Source organism: Etheostoma cragini, chromosome 4 (assembly GCF_013103735.1).
Source record: "Etheostoma cragini isolate CJK2018 chromosome 4, CSU_Ecrag_1.0, whole genome shotgun sequence".
In the NCBI taxonomy this organism is placed as follows: domain Eukaryota; kingdom Metazoa; phylum Chordata; class Actinopteri; order Perciformes; family Percidae; genus Etheostoma; species Etheostoma cragini.
The window spans coordinates 4337809-4357786 of NC_048410.1; the positions used below are offsets into that span (position 1 = coordinate 4337809).

Below are 19978 nucleotides of genomic sequence, written 5' to 3' on the forward strand. Positions count from 1 at the left end.
GTTCTGAAGGCAAAAGGGGGTCCAACCCGTTACTAGCATGGGGTACCTAATAAAGTGGCCGGTGAGTGTATATACTCATTCAAATATATATTTTTGAGTGTAAATGGCTGGCATATAATGGCTGGCATATGCTTTTTTCGGTGAACAGCACAAGTCCATCAATGGCCTTGTTGATGTAGATCAAGGAACACCATTTGTTTCTTAAAATAATGAATTCAATTCTAATTTGAACCAGTGAAACTATGAGAAACAGAATGGCAGCAACTTGTCAGTGGATTTCCAAGTAATAAAGAACAGAACAGCGAAATAGTTTTTTTTTTCCTGTACCTGTGACACTCTATGGTGCTAAACCTTACACACACAAAGCGCATGCAGCTGTATCAATCACAGTTTCTCTTTCCTGTCAGAGCCTGTTGAACTATTTGAGGTGTCACACCAAGCCCAATTAGTTTGGAGGCAGGAGTTACTGGAATGGAACCACCGCAATGTATAACATGAACCAAAGCAGTTCCTTGTATAAAAAAAGCAAGAAAAAAAAGCAATGTCAGTCAGACACATGTCGCACGCCGTCAAGGAAAAAATTAAACAAGGTTGATTGACACCACTGCCTTGTATTACTCCGAACACCACAATGCTAAAAGCTCTCCTCCTGTGCAGAAGTGTCTGCTGGTGATGTAGAATAAAACTCTACCAATGTGAAAATGCTGGTTATTTAATGTAAAGAAATTAAAGTTATGACATCAACAACACAACCATTGTGACTCATATAATGCAATGACAAACACTGAGTATAACCGCCAATATGGTTAGCGGACTCAAATGGAACAATATTGTACCTTTGTATAATCCAACCATCCATTCTGGATTAATGTCTGTAGCCACCATACTGACAGGCTAAAAAAAACTAACATCTGTTTTTGGCCCTGCAAGCATGTACATGCATTTGAACTGATTGCTGCGGTACATATCATAAAATATTATTTACTTGATTTCTGTCACTGTTGAGGCTTTTCAGTGGAAGGGGCAAGGAAAGTCTGGTTTGCATGTAATCTCGAGAAAACCTCAGTCTTCTGGATCCACATCCCGCTGCTCCGAAGCCTGCATAACCACACAGCTGGAATACTGTAATGAATGAAATTCACCTGGAAGTCCCAGACAGCAATGTCATGTTAAAGGAGAATTCAGGTCGATTCCAACACGGAGCTCTGTTGTTTGTAAATTTGAAATGTTGTCAGTAGAGAAAAATGATAACAAATCGGGGCTGGCTACACCGTGTTATCCTCCTGCAAGCATTAGTACCCAACAGGCTTTAACAGGGCAAGCTTTAAACGTGTTTTTAGCCTCTAAACATGTTCAAAATGTCATTAAAGAGCCTACCCATGTGGAGTGAATCCTTCTAAGGGAACACAGTGAATCTTACTGCAGTAGATGTGAAAGAAATACCTGAAGCTGTGTTAAATTCCGTGTTGAGACGTCAGAGAGCTTCGGGACCAACTACAAACTACAACACAGGAAAGAGATAAAACTAAAATATGCCGGCTATCAATTTAATGTGTGTCCATCTTACCCCAATTTTAACATGTCTCCTGCTAGTTGCACTACAGTACTTACTTTCAAAAAATAAGCTTATTTTTGAAAATATGTTTGTGTCTCTTTTTGGTGTTGTAGTTTGTAGACGGTCCCTATCCTTTCAACACAGGACCTACACACAGCTGAACTAGCACAACGTTCATGCATTTCTTTCACATCTACAGCAGTCAGATTCCCTGTGTTCACTTGGAAGGAATCCCTTCACATGGATAGGCACTTTAAATGACCCTGTTGGGTGCTAACTCTAGCAGGAGGTTAACACGTTGTAGGCAGCAGCAATTGTTGTTGTTTTTCTCTACTGACAGCACTTCAAATTTACAAAGAGAGCTACGTGTTGGAATCAACCATAATTCTCCTTTAAGTTGGTTTCTCTCTTCTGTTGTTTTTTTTTAAATTCTGTTTTTTTTTTCAACGTACTGTAAATGCTAAACTACGTTAGGCTCTATGTGAAAAACAACAGCAGAGAGATTTTCTTGCACTTTGCGGTTGCTGTAGTTATGCAGGAAAGCTAGGGGCTCACTGCGGTCAAGCAGTCGTGCACGGAGAGGAGGCGCCCACACCCACGGAGAGGAGGCGCCCACACCCATGTCCACGCCCACGCAGAGGAGGTGCCCACATCCACGCCCATGGAGAGGAGGATCAGAAACATTTTCAGGTAATCTATTATTCTAATATCACCATGTAATAAAATAGAAACAGGCAGTTTTGCATCTTGCACCACTGATCCATGGTTGTTACACAGAAACAATAGGACGTGTTGCCAGGTAAGGAGTCACAAGATTAAACGTAATTTGTAAAGTATTACCTTGAAACAACATGGAAATATTTGGAACATAAAGTGTGAATAAATTTCAGCATTATAATATGGTAATTACCAATTTTAAATTCCATGAAGTTTTATCCAATTTTGATGATATTACGCTGATAGTAGCCTATAATAATGTGAAAACATCAACATAATGTGTATTAGCCCTTATTATCATGTTATTACAGTATTAAAACAACTATATTACCACTACCCAGATATACATATGTTATGATCGAACCCATTCCTAGTTATTACCTTCGTAATTGCATGTTATTACATCTGTCACCTTATTACATCTTATTACTGTGATGTACTACCCAGTTATTACTTTAGTAGTTACAAGTTATCACCTGTATGCTACCTCTTCATTCTCACAATGTTACCCACTATTACCATGTTATTTCTGTGGAGGAATGTAAAGTCCTACCCAAACAACTTCCTCTTCTTAGCAATTCAGTGAACATCCAACCTCCCATGGCAATTATTCTTTCCAAGCAATATTGTTTGAGAGCAGGTGCAGGTTGTTTTAAATTCCATTGCTAGTCCAGTCCTGTAATTGGTTTTGGTAGTGCCGAGGGGTCTGTGACCTTTGGCGGGAGCCAGCTTGTTGAAACTGGAGATCTCGTAACCCTTGACACCTTTAAGTCCTCAGACAGTCTGATGAGAGGTAATATGACAACTCATCTGAGAGGTCTGTTCGGTAATTTGTACACCGAAGGGCTGTCCCCTTGGGAATGACAGCTGACAAAAGACAAGAACTTAAGATCATTAAAAACTAATACTACCAATGCAATTCAAAACAAGTCAAGATAGAAGTCAAAATCAAGATATTTGGTGTTGACAAGGTTGGAAAATTATGGAGTTAATTAAATGTTTCCCCTGAGGTTTCTCTTGTAAAATTGGTATATGTTCCTAGAATTTCTAGGACTATTATGGAAATGAATTATTATAGCCTGTCCAGTGGCTGCAAATAGTAGCAAGAAACCTCTCACAGCTCCAGAGAATTTAACATGCATCACAGTTAGGCTAATGGCCACCACATGAATGTTTAAATGTTTCAAAAGGTTATGTACCCTGTAGCCTTTTCAAAAGGTTGTCCACCCTGCAGTGTTGCAGCCATTGCCTAGTGGACGTCCTGAAGGTACGTTGCTGGTCTGCTTTCTGTGTCTGGCTGGAAACTCGGCTTAATTATTTACCACTTGAGTTTTCCTCAGGACTGGATTTAAGTAAAGAAACATCCATAAATCCTTTGCTTGTTACAGGAATCAGAGTAAGCAGCTCAACATTCCATCTGGAGTGTCAGCCAGTGTGCTATGACAATTGTGAGACAATAGGTCTTTTTTTTTTATCACCTAGCTGAGTAACATATAGATAACTCCTCAGTCCTCGACAGTCCCTGCAACAGCACACTCTCAAAGTCGGCTCCTAAAGGTCAGTGGTGTAACAAAATACACAAGTATAGTTACTCAGGTACTTGTACTTAACTTTCAAGAGTGCTACTTTTTGTTATTGCTTACATTAGCAAGGATCAGTTATTAAGATTTTAGATAATTAATTATCATACTATACTTAGATACCTATGTGGTAGAACTGAAGATGCAACAATGTGCCTTCATTTATTTTTATCAAAGTAATTTTTTTTCCAAGCAAAGTAACTTTTTTTGTTCAGTGACAAGAACGGGGAATCGGGCTACCGTAAAGGGATTTATGCTTCTGCGGGGGCTTTATGCAGAGCTTCTTGCCGTCACTTGAGGTTTATACTTGAGCTGGTGTTGCCGTTGTTCTAGTGTATCACGCACACAGAATAGCAGTGTGTGTATGCTGGGTTTCTAACATGTGGTGTATATTAGTGATGGCCAAATGAAGCTTTGTGAACCAGTGTCTTGTCAGAGCCCCCTAGATGGCGCTCTCTGTTCAACAAAGGGTTGAGAATACACTGAATTGCACAGCGTGAATTTAACGCGGAAGAATCTATTCCGCCTAAGAGATCAAAACTTAAATGAATATAGCTGTCTCGCTGAGAGAGAGAGAGAGACATTGTGGCTTTTAAACGAGAAAAGTGGCTATTGATCACCCCCCCCCCCCCCCCCCCCCCCCCCCCCCCCCCCCCCCCCCCCCCCCCCCCCCCCCCCCCCTCCCCCCTCCCCCCTCCCCCCTCCTCAAAAGCTACAGACTCAGATATGGCACATACTAAGGAAAGCTTGTTGTGGGACTGGCTCTAGTGGCTGTAATTCTGCACCAAGGCTGAATTTAGGGAGAGAGACTTCAGATATGGTATTAGGGGACCAATGAGTCCTATATAAAAGCATCCAAAGAGCACCATGTCATGGGACCTTTAAATCACCAATAATCACACCTACAGAGAATAATCAGCAGAAGCTTTACAGAGCTTCATAGCAAACTTCAGCTGATGCACAGCTTTCTGGCATACAGCTTTACTGTTTTGATTCACTCTCACTGGTCTCATAGCACTGTGTTGGCAGCAGCAGGCAGTTGTTTTAAGATAAAAAAAATTAAAATAAAACAAAAACAAAAAAAGATTACTGTACACTTTCTGCTCAGTAGACATAGACTACCTGGGACATTTAACAGCTAAAGAGCCAAATAGTACCCTAAAAACCTAGCTAAAATTGTGTGTATGGAGTTTTTTTTACAACCCATTTTTGGTGATTTGTAACAATAACAATAGGATTATTATCACAACAACAGAGTGGCAGATAATAATAATTTACAGACGCCTCTTTGAGCCTGTAAGGTGAGAATGAGATGGATCTGTTTGGTCAATAATTACAGAATGACATATTGCGGAAAATGGGAATATACTGTAAAAGCAATAAATATTTTCTGCAAGAAACAGTTTAATTAAATTGAGTTCATACTTTCAGCAAAAACAGTAATTATATATTCATTTGCATGTAAATGTTAGGAATTTCAGAAGGTGTTCTGTGTTACATGACCTTTGATCAGAAACAAAATTATCTGCAATAACAACAAGGAGATGTATCAACACTGGATTATAAGAAGAATTTGGACTTTACTCCCATCATGCTCTACACAGTATGTTATGTAAGCAAAGTGAGTTGCTTTGATATGGCTACCTGTTCATATAGGATACGTTTTGTACTGAAGGTCAGACTTGAGCATAGTCTACAGTAGTGTTTTGAATATTATGGAAACAAAAAGTAAATCTTTATTTCCTCTTTGTTGTGCTGAATATCATTGAGATGCAGACTGAGACAAACCATCTGAGACAAATTCCCATTTGACATTTAGAGTCCTTTAGGGCATAATAAAATTCTTATCTTCGTAAACATGCATATATCTTAGTAAGCTCTCAGTAGAAATTGGAATTCTTTGAACCGCTGTATGTTCGAGATAGATCTATAAAAAAACGCTTGTCATTTTTAACTAATCTTGGACTCACTTGAGTCAAAACAGCGCTGAAACCATAATGACATGTGAGAATAATGTGACAACAAAGATTTACTTTGTAGTAAAGAGTTGTAGTAAAATTTGTATTAATAAAGATTGTTTGACAGAACAAATGATCCACCATATTCATAACAAAAGGACTTTTATAACTGTTCAATTAGAAACACGTTATGTAAATGTGCTTAGAGCCAGAATTGATTGCGGCTGGTTAAATTTGATAAACTGTTTGTAAACAAACCGACTGCACATCTTAAAGTCATCAAGAATTTAGACTTCATCAATAGTCACCGATGGAAGCATGATTACAATGACTACAGAAATGAAAAACAAGACTGTGGCTTCATCTGTCCATATTAAGATAAGCTCGAGTAAGAAGTGAGGAGCTTAGGAGAGGCATTCAGTCGGATGCTGATTTGAATATGATTCATGGAGGGCCAGGTCTTCAAATCCCATCCAGCTCCCACTGCCAGTCTGCCTCCGATAGGCTACCATTCAAAGTTGCTTCTGCTATCACAGCTAACAGTCACCGTCTGTTTCTGCCCAGAGCTCAGGAGCGGAGACGTCTGGGTGCTGTCTAAGCCCAGATCCCAACATTAAGGGTCAGAGCACCCATTCTGAATGTTATCCTTCCATCGAATGGCCATTATCCGTGGTTATCAGCCTACACCTACCAGTAGATTGAGGATATTGCTATTATCTACCGTCGCCGTTAGCTTGGCCAGCAACCATGGACCCACCAAACTACCTACAAGAAGTCACACCTCTACCAAAGAAAAATAAATGCATTTTATTGTGCAACTCTCTGGTGAGGCAGCATGGTTAGGTGCCTACTGAACCAGAGCTAAAGCTTCACATCATGATCCACTGGACCTGGTATTTGAATGACAGATGATATGTGGGAGGTGAAGAACTTTAATGCCACAGCAATGACCATTGTAGCAAAAATGTGTGCAAAAAGAGAAACTTATTCAATCAAAATTGTTTGGGCTGATTGCTTTTGAATGTACATTTCCAAAATTGCTTGAAATTGAACTTGTCATAGTATCTATGATTGCACAGAAGAGAAAGCATCAACATGTAGAAACAACACAAGAGCGATTGATCTGGCCTGCTGGGCGGAATGTGGATTTGGGGGAGATTAAAAGAAGATTGCCAAACTTCTGACATTAAGGCATGCCATGTGTGAGCCTATTTTTGTCATTTGCAATGAAGGTGAGCCACATTGCAAACATTGTGAGATGATCAAATTTATTGGTTTGCCTTTGTTACAGGTTTGGTAGATTGATTTTAATCCCAGTGTCTGTAGCTGACAACTGATCAGGAAGGCTGGCTCCGTGATCGGCTGCAAACAGGACACTTTTGAAGCTGTGGTGGAGAGGAGGTCACTGAACAAACTGTTATCTATCATGGATAACCCTGACCACCCTCTCCACCCCACACTGGTCCAACAGAGGAGCAGCTTCTCTAAGAGGCTCCGACAGTTTAAATGCCGCACGGACCGCTACAGGAAATCATTCCTACCACAGGCAATAAAACTCTTCAACACATCATCCCTGGGTGCTAGATGAGACTCTGAGACACCACAATATTGCAATAAGGGCAACCTGCCCGATTGGTTCATTTACATTTTGCACTTTTGGTTTTTCCCCATCTTGTATATATTTAAATATTTGTTCTTATATTCTTATATTTTATTCTTATATTTTGTTATTATTTCATGTATATTGTATGTATGTATATTTTGTGTGCTGCTGTAACACTGTAATTTCCCATTTTTGGGGGATCAATAAATATCTATCTATCTATCTATCTAAGTAGATCAAAGAAGTGTTGCAACATTGTGGGAAAGCTAAGCTAGTTCACCACTTTCTCATTTAATGTTATCTCACCTCATCCCATCTGGTTAATGCAGTTTAATGTGTACATATTTGAATATGAACTGGCCTTTAGACATCTGCAATAGCATTGCTTAGTGTTTGTATTACAATGTTATTTGCTCACCAACTTTGAAGTGAAGCATTAGTTTCAGGCAAAGCTATATTTATGTGGTCCAGCTCGTTTGACAGAGGAATTTGTGAACAGAATGGTCTACAGTGAATGTGAGCACACAAAAAGCTCTGCATCAGGAGATTCTGATATGATGAATCTTTGCCCACTGTCGAGAGATTTCAATCCACAACTGGAAAAACCTTAGATTTTGATGTGCTTCACAAGCCGTTAACAGACAAGAAAAGCAACCTGCTATGACAGGAAACTTTAAACATTACAATCTGTCAATTCCGACACTCGTTTTAAAAGAGTTGCACCAGAATATAGTTGAAAAGGCACTCATCTGAAACCAAATATTTCATCCTCTGTCCAAAATAGCAAATACAAAACAACTTAAAAGACATAGCTGAGCAAACATGTATGTCAGCGTATTAACAGTTTTCACTGTCTCCGTACGTTGATGTCACAGACTTATGTCATATGGATGATTCTTATGTTAACAGCCTCGGGATTCTTGTCCTTTTAACGTTCAAGTTTGGTCAAACATCCATAATTTGAAATTACAGATACAAATGCTGCCCAGTCCTTGTAGGCCTACTTTGCTTTTTTTTTCATTTCTTTGAGCGCTTACCATACTCTACGCTAAAATGTGTATTAAAAGCTGTGAGCGCTACACACAAAATTGCATTTATCTCTTTACATACAACAAAGAGCAAGTCAGAAATGTTTCTTTTTTTTTTTTAATAGAGCTGTTGTTAGGCAGATGATTTTTGTCTTTAGAGAAAGCCAGCTAGCTTGTTCCCCGTTTTTGGTTTTGTACTAAACTTAGCTAACTAGCTTTATATTTAGGACAGACGGACACAAACAAAACCTAACACACAAAGTTGATTTAAATGTGTACAAAATTAAATAAAATCAGATTTTTTTTATGCTAATACCGGAGAAAGTGACCAGCGTCCAGTGAAACGATTGCTTAAACTGCTTGCCAAAGCTGATCACAATAAAAGTTAACCAATTTGCAGCTTTAGACACTTGTAGCTAACTTTAACTGGGGTCTGGTTTGACTGAACACATACAACAGCCGTGAGAGATGAATGAGTAGTTAATGAAATAAAAAGAAGAATGAACACTAGACTTACAATAGTCAGGTGGCCACAACATGACTCCAATGGCAGTCCATATCCTAATTTTAACCACTCGAGGTCAAATGCCTAACCCCAACCAATTGGCTATCCTAACCTATGTAAAATTTTGATCGGTGGGATATTGGAGCAGAGGGGTTTTTGGAAACAAAGGGACGTCGGAGTAGTGGGCTGTAGGAACAAAGGGAATTTTTCGGGTTAACAATGGAGCGTTGGAAAAATGGGCAGTCCCATCCATTGGCAGGGTAATGGTATCCTATTTCAACGTGGTAAAAAAGAAGAGTGGTCTCCAGTCCACTTCACCGAAGCATAGCAGAAAATCCAGAAAGTTAAAAGCAGTGCAGGCTTACACCTCTTTTATTCATCTGTTTGACATATTTATTATAACTTAATTTTAATCTTCTATTTTCCTTTTTTTATGACCTTGTTTTCATGAATATCTTGTCAGAATGGCTTTTTTTGTCTCATTTAAAGCACTTCAAAATTCCTCAAGCAAAGGTGCTATACAAACAAGCTTGACCTTTTCACATCAGACCCTAATAGCAGGAAACACACAGGTAACTAATTGTGAAAAACAAGGATGGCTTTCTTCCATTTAAATGTCCCAGTAGGCCTACGTCATGCTATCATTTAGGCTATGACGTACTGTACGCATCTGGCTTTCCTGTGGTGGAATGTCAATAAAGATGAAAGCTACTGATAAACGGTTAATCGCAACCCGAACTTAACTGTAATACTACGACCAATGTAATAAGGTTGAAAAACGGTGACATTCTCTTTTAACGGAGGACAGCCTTACCTAAACAGAATCAGTAGAGTGGCTGCTGAGTCTTACCTTCTAGTCCATGTCACTTTAAAGACATCAAAGGCGATGTCAGCAAAGAGCATGTCATCCCTATCAAACCATACATGCATTAAGGTCAACCTTGACAAAGTCAACATCTTTCAGCTACTGAACTGATCCAACCTGCAAACAGCCGACTGAGACTTTTTGGGTCTGCTCTTATTACTACATTGCAACAACAGAGCGCAAAGAAAGGACATTAAAGTAAATAACTATCCTCACCCATTTATGGAAATGCACAGCAATGATGGACATACATTCAATATTTATCCACTGATGTCAATGCACATTTATTATGAAAAAAAGTTTAAAATCCTGCACAGTTGCCTTCCAGTTTAAGACTTAGTGACCCAATAAACAAGTAACTGGAGGCCACGTTTTCATCAGTTAAAATAGATTGTCGTCCTTTCCTTTATACCTGGGTTTAATACTAGTCACGACACCATGTGGTCAAGGTCCAAAATTGCTCTGACCCGATGTGTTTATTTCACTTAGGCCAAACCATCTGGCTGCTCTGAGCTGCAGGGTCACTTTTCATCCCCCTTTACTCCTTCCACTTTCTCTCTAAATTGTAGTAAACACACAAATCCTCCTTTTTACCAGCTAAACTCTGGTGACTCGCATTCCACAGTTCTTTTTGCAAGTGCAAAATGTATTTTTTGCAACATAATGTTACATGCACTAGGGTTGCCCGATATTGACTAAACGTGATATCAATTTCAATATTTTTAAACATGTAAAATGACATAACTAATGAAACAAGTGTTCTTACAACACAAGGTTTATTTCAACTAACTGTTATATTGGACTGGTACTAGAGCCCAACCAACATATTGGCGAGCCGATATTATCGGCCAATGTTAGGCATTTCCCGAACTATCAGCATTTATAATGACCGATACATTTTTTTTTTAAATGTTCATTCATCAAATGAACGGACGGACTACGACATCCCTGTTGGCAACACTGATTTCTTTTTTTGTTATTGTGTTTTTGTTCATGGGACTTTAAGTTTCATATCTTAAGTTTGTATTTTTATATTTTTTTTTTATCAGAACTTTAATATATTTTGATGTTCCTCTGATCTGTTGTCTGTGACAATAAAACAATAATATTATTTAATGAGGACTCAAATAGCTACAAATAATATTGTTAGGGAAATCTGTTTTTTTACGCGTTTCTGGATTATTTTTATTTTTTATATAACGGCCGATATAGCAGAATATTGGATTTTTAAATAACGAAATATCTGTATCAGTATGGGCCTTAAAAATCCTTTATCGGTCGGGCTCTAACTGGTGCAACATGAATATATAAATAACGACCATTTCTACAGAACAGGACATGTGTCATGCGTACAGTATAAAATATATGAAGAGAACAGGACACAACTTTTTTCTCTTTTCTGACTTGTTTCATTTTGTCTCTATTTCTTCACTTACACTGTCACTCTGTTGAAATAAGCAAACACGTGGTATGCTCCATTGGGTTTGTCACCCATGCGCTGACGTGCACCAACATGTGCAAGTGGCCCAATGAGTGGCCAATGAAATGGCACCCATTACAGCGTATCAAGTGGGCTCTAAATCAAACACAGCCAAGCCACACAGTCAACAAACGGGACGCAGCGCTCCACAAAATACTGCATACTTACCGCGAAACTTTCGATATATTGCGATAACGATGTTGAGTTAACATATCTTGCACCCATAACGTGCACTACGGGTCAAGGACATGTCCAGCTTTGTGAACTATGAAAAGAAAATGCATGCTCTTATACTTAACATCAACAGAAATCCACGTCACCAGATCAAAATCTAATCCAAATTGAACAAAATTCAAACTCAAGTAGAATAAACAACACTATACTAAACCAAAGCACCATAAAACCATTATACTTAAAAACACATTGCCACATGACTTAAACAATGCAAAGTATTAGATTATGTAAATGTAACCAAGAAAGATCAAAGACAGACCCAGAACTACCGGGAATCATAGACTGCTACACAAAAAATGAAGATTTTATTACAATATCAGTGAGCTAATGTATTGAATCCAGGCCATAAAGAGTGATGGCATAACAGCATACTACATAAACCATCAAAACCCCACTAAACAAATAAACAAAATAAAAGGGTAGGGTTAAACGGCACTATCAGAGGTAAACCCAGCACCACAAACAAACCAATTCAAGAGAGTACACACTCAGATTGCCCATTCACAACACTAAAATAGCTTAAACCGCACAAGAAACACACAGAAAGGCTTCTCTGCCTGTCAGTTCCCCCTCTAACACAGCAGAATCCCCACACAAACAGGCAAAACAAAATGTTCCATCCAATATTTAGTTAAAAGGACAATTAACAATTACTCTAAAAATGGGGGGGAAACCTGTGGTTGGCTCATTTAGCAATGTCTTTGTTTAAAACTAGGAAACAGAGAAGCATGCTAATAGGTTATACAAAAGAAAACTGCATAGAACATTTGCAAAACGTATGCAATAAAATAAATAAATATAACTTTCAAGGCCAGAATAGTTTTTTCTCCCTATTCAGAGACATGCAGGTGACTGAAATCTACATTTATAAAAAAAGAAAAACAATGTCACTATTACAAATACTAAAAGTCCACTTAAGAACATCTATATTCAGCAGGAGCAAACCTTTTTTTATTGGATTATGTGCCAAATCTATCACTCCAATGGTTTGTCCCACACCAAACACTGGGAATCTAACATTTTTTCATCATTTAAGAAGTCTTAAAAAAAAAACACCGAACATAAACTGGATTACACTGCCCTCCTATGTAAGTCTCTGTGTAGGAAGAAAATATGGCTGGACAATATATCAATATTGTATCGATATCGTGACATGACAATAGGTATCGTCTTAGATTTTGGATATTGTAATATCATGATGACATAAGTGTTGTCTTTTCCTGGTTTTAAAGGCTGCATTACAGAAAAGTCATTTACTTTTCTGAACCTACCAGACTGTTCTATTATTTGCCTTTTTCCCCACTTAGACATTATGTCCACATTACTGATGATTATTTATCTAAAATCTAACTGTGAAGATATTTTGTCAACGCACCAATTGTCAACCCTAGAATATCGCCACAATATCGATATCAAGGGATTTGGTCAAGAATATCATGACATCTGATATGCTCCTCATTGCCCAGCCCTAGAAGAAAGGTCCACTCAGGTCAGCTCCTCACACCCTTTTATAGACTCCGCCCCTTCTCTGAGGCTTCCTGATTCCTTCCCTTCCACATGTAACCCAAAGCAGCATGTTCAGCCCCGAGGTGCATTCAATACCCTGCTGTGTGAGCAAACCCTCTGCCTTTGTGTTACCACGAGTTTGCACGTCGCTGATGATGGAGTAACATGTCTGACACACACCCCAAACAATCACAACCAATGTCCTAATTAAACATGTTAAAACAAGCATCCTCGTTGTCATAAAAGTGATTTTTCTATAGGCTTAAGTGTAGGTATGGATCAATAAAATGGTCAATTGTCTTGGTTGTATGTTTCTTGTTCTGGTTTTATTTTGAAGTCTCTTTTTTAGTTTCCCCGCCCTTGTGATTGTCTTATGTGTTTCACCTGTTTCCCCGGCCTAGTGTCACCTGTTCCTTATTTTCTCATTACACTGTGTAGTCTCTCTTCTGTCTTCGTCACTTGTCGGATTATTGTATGTACTGTTTATGGTGTTTGGAGTGAGAGTGTGTGTTGTCTGTTCCAGTTTGTGGATTCTGCCTGTACCTGCCTGCTGTAATCAGGACACCGTTCGGACTGTGATTTATTTATTATTTCTGGCAAACCTAAACTACCTGTAAGTATCTGCATTTGTGTCCTACATCCTCTGAAACCCTAACATCAATAACATCAGTTATGGAGATTTGGTGCGCTTGCCCCACTGCACACTTTAAAAAATGACGTGCAACTCAGATTTGAAGTTGCACCTCATTTTAATCAGTACACAGGTGTGATAATCTTTGTTCTTCATGTTCAAAGCCTTGAAGTCTTCCAGATGTTCTGATTATTCAATCTTCTTTTGTGTAATAATTAAAACACTCTGGCTATAAATCTGTCATCCAGATAAAAGATGTATTATGCATATATAGTATATGTTAACAAGCTATGTAAACAGAAAAAACAATAAATGACACAAAATATGGACAGTGGTTAGGCCTAACCATCTACATTAGAATTCAAAAATTTCAGCAGGTGAATGTTTTTGTTATAAAAGCATTTTCCTTATTAATGAATTTGACTCGTTCATAATCTCAACAAATAAAATAGGCTTTAAATTAAAAAGACAGATAAAATAAAATGTTACATATTTTTGATTCGGGAAGACCTTTTAGTGACACAATCCCGAACACATTGCATCCAATAATCTGAAATGACACCACAAATAAATGTGTGCTACTCCATATTTTTATATTAGATTCAATAATAAATACACAAACAGCAGAAGAGCATGTAATGCCATTTATGACACGCCTCTCATGGTGGAGGCTATGTGGACCTGCCGAGCTCTCATCGCTGGGACTGTCCACTCGCACAAAGTAATGAGATCATCTCGGGTGAAGTGATGCTGAAAATGAATCATCTCCTCCCTATCCCCTAACGGCATGGTGGGCACATTTCTCCTAGACCTTGTACTCTGAGGCCATCCATCCTTCTCCACCACACAGGGCAGTGACTTCCCTCATCACACACAGACCCCCCCCCCCCCCCCCCCCCCCCCCCCCCCCAAAACAAAAGCACCTGACATGAAGCATGTATCTAATCTTATCATAGCCGTACAGGTCAACTCCAACAACGGCATTTCTATAAGAAGTATTGTGACTTTTCTATTTGGGTGGTCATTCACAAATTGTTTGCAACACAGGTCCAGTTATTTACGTCCAGTAAATACACACTAATACCCTTGCATCTTCAGGACATGTTTTCTATTAAGACTACATTTATTTTAGTTTAATGCCTGTACTGTGCCGAATACATAACATTACAGACCAATACCCAAAATGCCAGGGTCTAAAACCCTAAATGACTCTTACCCTGGCTATGTGCATGGAGAGGGTTGTCAACAAACATCTTAACCCATCCATAGAACAGGACCCACTATAGTTTGCTTACAAGACACACAGAGGGACTGAGGATCCTACCAGGTCAACACGGTTGTCAGTAATCTACAAAAGACTAAGGCATATGTACGGATTCTATTCATTGACTTTAGCTTAGCTTTATAAACAAAGCAGATAGATGTACTCCTGCAACGGCTTCTGGACTTGTAGTCCTTCAGTTTGGACGCGACAACTCGGCCGCTGTGTCACGCCAACCAAAGTGCAGGCTCAACGCAACGCTTGGCATGCTTGCATTTGAAAGTTTGACATAGTTGAACCGTTGCTACGGACTGTGACAAATGCCCTGCACTACCATTAGGAAGGAGGCAGGCAGCCAGCTGGCCACACAGGTAAAAGTGGAGAAAAGTTAAGTTTCAGAAATCAACACCAGCTCCATCCAACTCTCTCCTGTAAACTACAGAGACAGAGAGTACCCCTGCCAAACAAAAAAATATCTAGAGGGGAGTTTTTGTTCTTAGTGCAACAAAAGACCATGAGCAAACTGCATTATTCTGCATTGAATACCATGCGGTGTATGTATTAGTTGCTGTACAACTTTACAAAAAACTACCATCCAAAAAAATGGTGTGATGAGATTTGCTGTGTGCGCTGATATCATTCCGATGATTTTCCAGGTTGCTGGACAATAAAAGGTGTTTGCTATTCTGTTCTGGAACACAACTTTGCTTTAAGACAAAAGTATAAGAACATTCCTGTGGCTAATGAAATCTCACTGCACAATCAGTGGTGGGATTGAAGGATGGCCACACTCCTAATCTTTTAGACCTTGCAGCCTGTTTCCATGCTGCCCAGATATTAGGACAAAGCGCATTGATGAATTCCTGGAGAGGCTTTTTCTAGACAGACACAAACATAAACAATCCGGTGCAAAGAAAAAGGAGGTGCAATGTGGCTGGGAAGATAAAGCTTAATCTATCACAAGTCAGTAAGTGTTATAGGAAAAGACAGTTTAAAGGTTTAGAATAATCACAGATGTCAGGAGCTATTTTTCATTGTGCAAAGGATATGAGATGTCTGGGAGAGAAATATATCTTGAGGAGCTGTGCTGGGAGATGGGCTGCGGCTGGGACTATGGCCTTGGTAACTCAGGGGGATACGGTGCAGGTCACAGGGCCGGTTGACTGACAGTGCCAAAGGATACCAAAGCAACACAGCCAGGCTGCGGGGACAGACACCTAACAGAAGACAAACAGGCCTTTGACCAGCTGACCTGCTCCAGAGAGCGAGGAGCACGCCATGCGGTCTAAAAACGTCTGCGTTTGTGATGGATGACTCACTCTGGTCACACAAATCCACACGAATGAGCCTGCAGTGGCTATTTGCCATGCAAATTCTCACATAAAGGAGCAGGAAGACTCACACTTCTGTCAAGGTACCAGTTTAATGCAACTGTAAGCAGCTCATCCCACGATTGGTTCATTGCAAATCCATTTAGTGTGCAGTGCATTAATCACGCTGCAGGCTGCCAAGGTTCACCGTTTATGTGACTCTGTAGATTACAAGAGAGCGGTGCTGGAAACTCTCTTTAATGGTAAGGAAGCTCTCATTAGGTTCCCCGCATTCATTCACTTTTCCAATGTTGCGTTCAGCCTAACATACAAGCTCATGGAGGTTGGATATAGAAGCAGCTGACTGATGCAGTACGTGCACAGAATCCACAGAGAATCTGACTTGTACATGAGATTCAGGTGTCTCTGGAAGGTAAGCATTGCATTCCCAAAGTTTAAAGCTATATTACTGGGCCATTTGTGGAAAATAGCTTGTATAGTAGATAGCATTATGAGATTCTCAATATCCCCATCAAATTCCCCTGGGCACTCTCTCAATTACATCTTTCTTGCAGAGCTGCACTGAGTGGGCTTCTGACATTACAGTCAGTGCTGAGGTGACGTTACCGCATCACAAAATTAGATTGCATCACAAAAGGAGTATCCAGATGTGAAAATAGCGCACACACACACTCGCACGCACGCACACACACAGCATGCCCCCAAGAACCACACACACACCTCGGTGTGTGCTTATTAGATTAATAGTTTTCCATTATGAGCCATGCACAAAGAAAGCGGCTGATTGTCAAAATCTATCACAATCATTTAGCGAGTGTCACACTTGATCAGAACTAATCTTAATCGAAGCTGAGGCTGAATACATCAGTATTAAAATAGGTATGATGTTTGCATGAAGCATCAAGAGGCACATGGATTCTTAAAACTACACACGCACAGACAGTGTTCAATTAGAATTTGCGACAGGATATGAAAGATGGAAAGTAAATTACAATAACTTATTCTACAGTATGCTGCTTTGATTAAGAAGAGACACAGGAAGGTGAAGAGGGTGCTACACAGCTTGTTGGTCAAGGTATGTACTGTAATATTTACATTTCCTCAACACAAAGGCCGGAGGCCAACAATAGCAGAGAAATGGAGAAATTAATTTAACATGGTTGTCCTTCTCACATACAAATAGCTCTACATTTAAATACAAAAACAATTCTGTTTCTTTATTTCCATGTCCTCTACACGGATGACCAACTGAGGCTATTTTGCAGAGGCGCTGTTGCTGTGTATGGCCAAAGACAATTGATATTGGTTTAATGAAATGCCAATAAACCGGAGCACGTTTTTCTCCAATCCCGGAAAACCCACGGCGCTGTGGAGGAAGGTCTGGCAATGCAAGACTACCTGGAGAGAAACACAAACTGTCCTTTCTAGTAAGACCTCTCCATCACAGAGCACTCCTGGCTGACATTGTACTCCTGTTCAGCTTTGAATTGCAATGACATGCGGTCCATAAAGATGAAGAATTCTGCAAAGTCATGTCCTCATAAATGAGAGTGATGATATAGCTATACATGGTATGTATATGGGCTATATATGGTGATATATCACTGCAGAGGACTCCAATAGTCATTGTTGTCATGTGAGAACTATATAACTCCGTTTGTGTGACTTCTCCTGCTGCTGTTGTGAAGTTCTTAGGCTCCTCGCATGGGGAACTATTAGCTGTGTGTAATGGCAAGAAAATGATGTGAAGGCAAGGGATAAAACATACACTACCATCACATACAGAAGCGTCCTATTCCAAATAACCAAATCCACATTGCTCTAGGCACAAAGCTGCTCCAAATTTTCCACCAAGTCACTTATTTCCTCAGTTGGGATAAACGACCACTTAATGCAAGTCGATGTTTTATCTGACTAACCAACTGTCAGTCTTGTTTTAGCTTCCAAAAATCCAAACATCGCTCAACTTATATAAGAGGGAAAAAAGGACATAAATTATTCACCCCAAAACACCTTTTTTTGGATTTCTATTCTAAGGATGAGCTGATACTCCAACTGCTATGAACACCATCTATACAAGAGTTTGCAATGTGTCTGTGTGACAGGTTCATATTACAGGCGTCCTTTCTATGCGTGTTGACGCAGGTGTTGCTCAAATTGAAGCGGCGTCTGCTTTGGAAAAGTGCGCTGCCACTAATGTGGTAGTGATTCCAGGGGCAACAGAGGGTTTGTTCGAGGAAACTAAGCTCGTCTCCCATCTTCTTTGTGAGGTATTATCCTCAGTCATCTTTCTCTCACACCTTAGAACAGCCTGTTGGTACATTTCCAAACTTCACTGTGGCTTATCTTCGTTGGTTCTACTAATTTCGAGTAACTGTTACTTTATTTACCCAGCAAATAAAACTTCCTCACCTAATTTGTTTGTGAGCGGTTACTTCCAATTTTGGTTTGGTAATCCTGTGCTGGACTGCAGTTAGACATTATTATAAAATTCTAAATCTGGAATATTTGACATGATATATTTCTTTGGAAAGACAGATGACAGAAAAATAATCCGCTGCTTTCTAAACACAAGATTAGGCTTAAACCGTGGCTGACCACTGAGGGAAGGTGGCCATCTTACATAAAATACTCAATTCAGATTGATTTAGGTGCCAAATCCTGATCCAATAACTGTAAAGCCGGTTCATATGAATAGTTGATTGTTAAAACTATTGTTGTGAAAAAAGACTACATGAACAGGAATTATTTATGAAAGTGTGTATCTGTTTACCGATGCAATGTACAGGAAGCACTTTTCTGCAGTCTATTTTTAGCACATGAGAGGGCATCAAAAGATGAAAGTAGTTAGTTCAGTGCGGTACAGAACATGGTAATTCCATTTTCCATCCTTCAAAGCAGTGAAAGTGAGGGCTCTGATTTATTCATAAGCCGGGCTTCTTCTGCCAGAGAGCATTAGACAAAGGCAGATCACACAAAGGTAACAATTATGCTGAGAAAGGCAAATTACAAATCAAAACAAATCAAACTAAGGTGTGAACAGTTAACATGTTGCACTGCACAGGATACACTACCTTCTCAACTCACCAGTTGACAAGTACAGCTTTGGTTTCAAGCAACTGAGCTAAAAATCTTCTTTCCATTCAAACCTTGAGGCGGCTGTTGGTCAGGCTATTTCATTTATTTTCTCCCTCAACAGCTGCACTAAGTGTGCCTTCAGACCAAATTGCAGGAAAAAAAACTCCACCCCTCCCCCCATACATCCATCATACTTGGACTACAACCCACTCCACACCCCCAGCTCATCCAACAAACGTGTGATCTGCGATCCATTGTGGGCCTGCAATCATGACAACTACATATAATATTAAGTTTTGATGTGGTGTGTGTGTGTGTGTGTGTGTGTGTGTGTGAGAAAGGCGTGTCAGATGCTCTTGTTGGGTGACTATGCAGATGTTCTTGATGTTTGAGTTTTTGGTGTTATCTGTTGATTGTTGGAGCCGACGATGCAAGAACGTTTTCTCGTTGAACTGACAACAAAGTTGGATCTCATCTTATTCCAATCCTGTGGTGTAAAATGCTCCTTCCTGGCCGTAAGGCGCCTTGCAGCTCCATGTCAGAAATGATTCAGCATGATTGTGGCTGCACAGCCTCCATCAAGCTTCTGTCAGTCTCTATCAGAGAGTGAAGGTCACCGCTCTGTCCTGCTTACCTGGCCTCCTGC

General features: G+C 39.7%; 1 protein-coding gene and 1 long non-coding RNA gene across 3 annotated transcripts in view; one reads left to right on the forward strand and one right to left on the reverse strand.

Moving 5' to 3' along the window:
- Positions 1–19978, reverse strand: part of LOC117942799 (contactin-4) — a 94577-nt gene that overhangs the window by 70785 nt on the left and 3814 nt on the right. The gene's annotated exons all lie outside the window — the stretch shown is intronic.
- The window catches only part of LOC117942860, a 6895-nt gene continuing 286 nt past the window's right edge, over positions 13370–19978 (forward strand). Inside the window, exons 1-2 of the long non-coding RNA XR_004656241.1 lie at positions 13370–13468; positions 13555–13557. This is a non-coding gene — a long non-coding RNA (uncharacterized LOC117942860). The remainder of the gene's footprint in view (positions 13469–13554; positions 13558–19978) is intronic.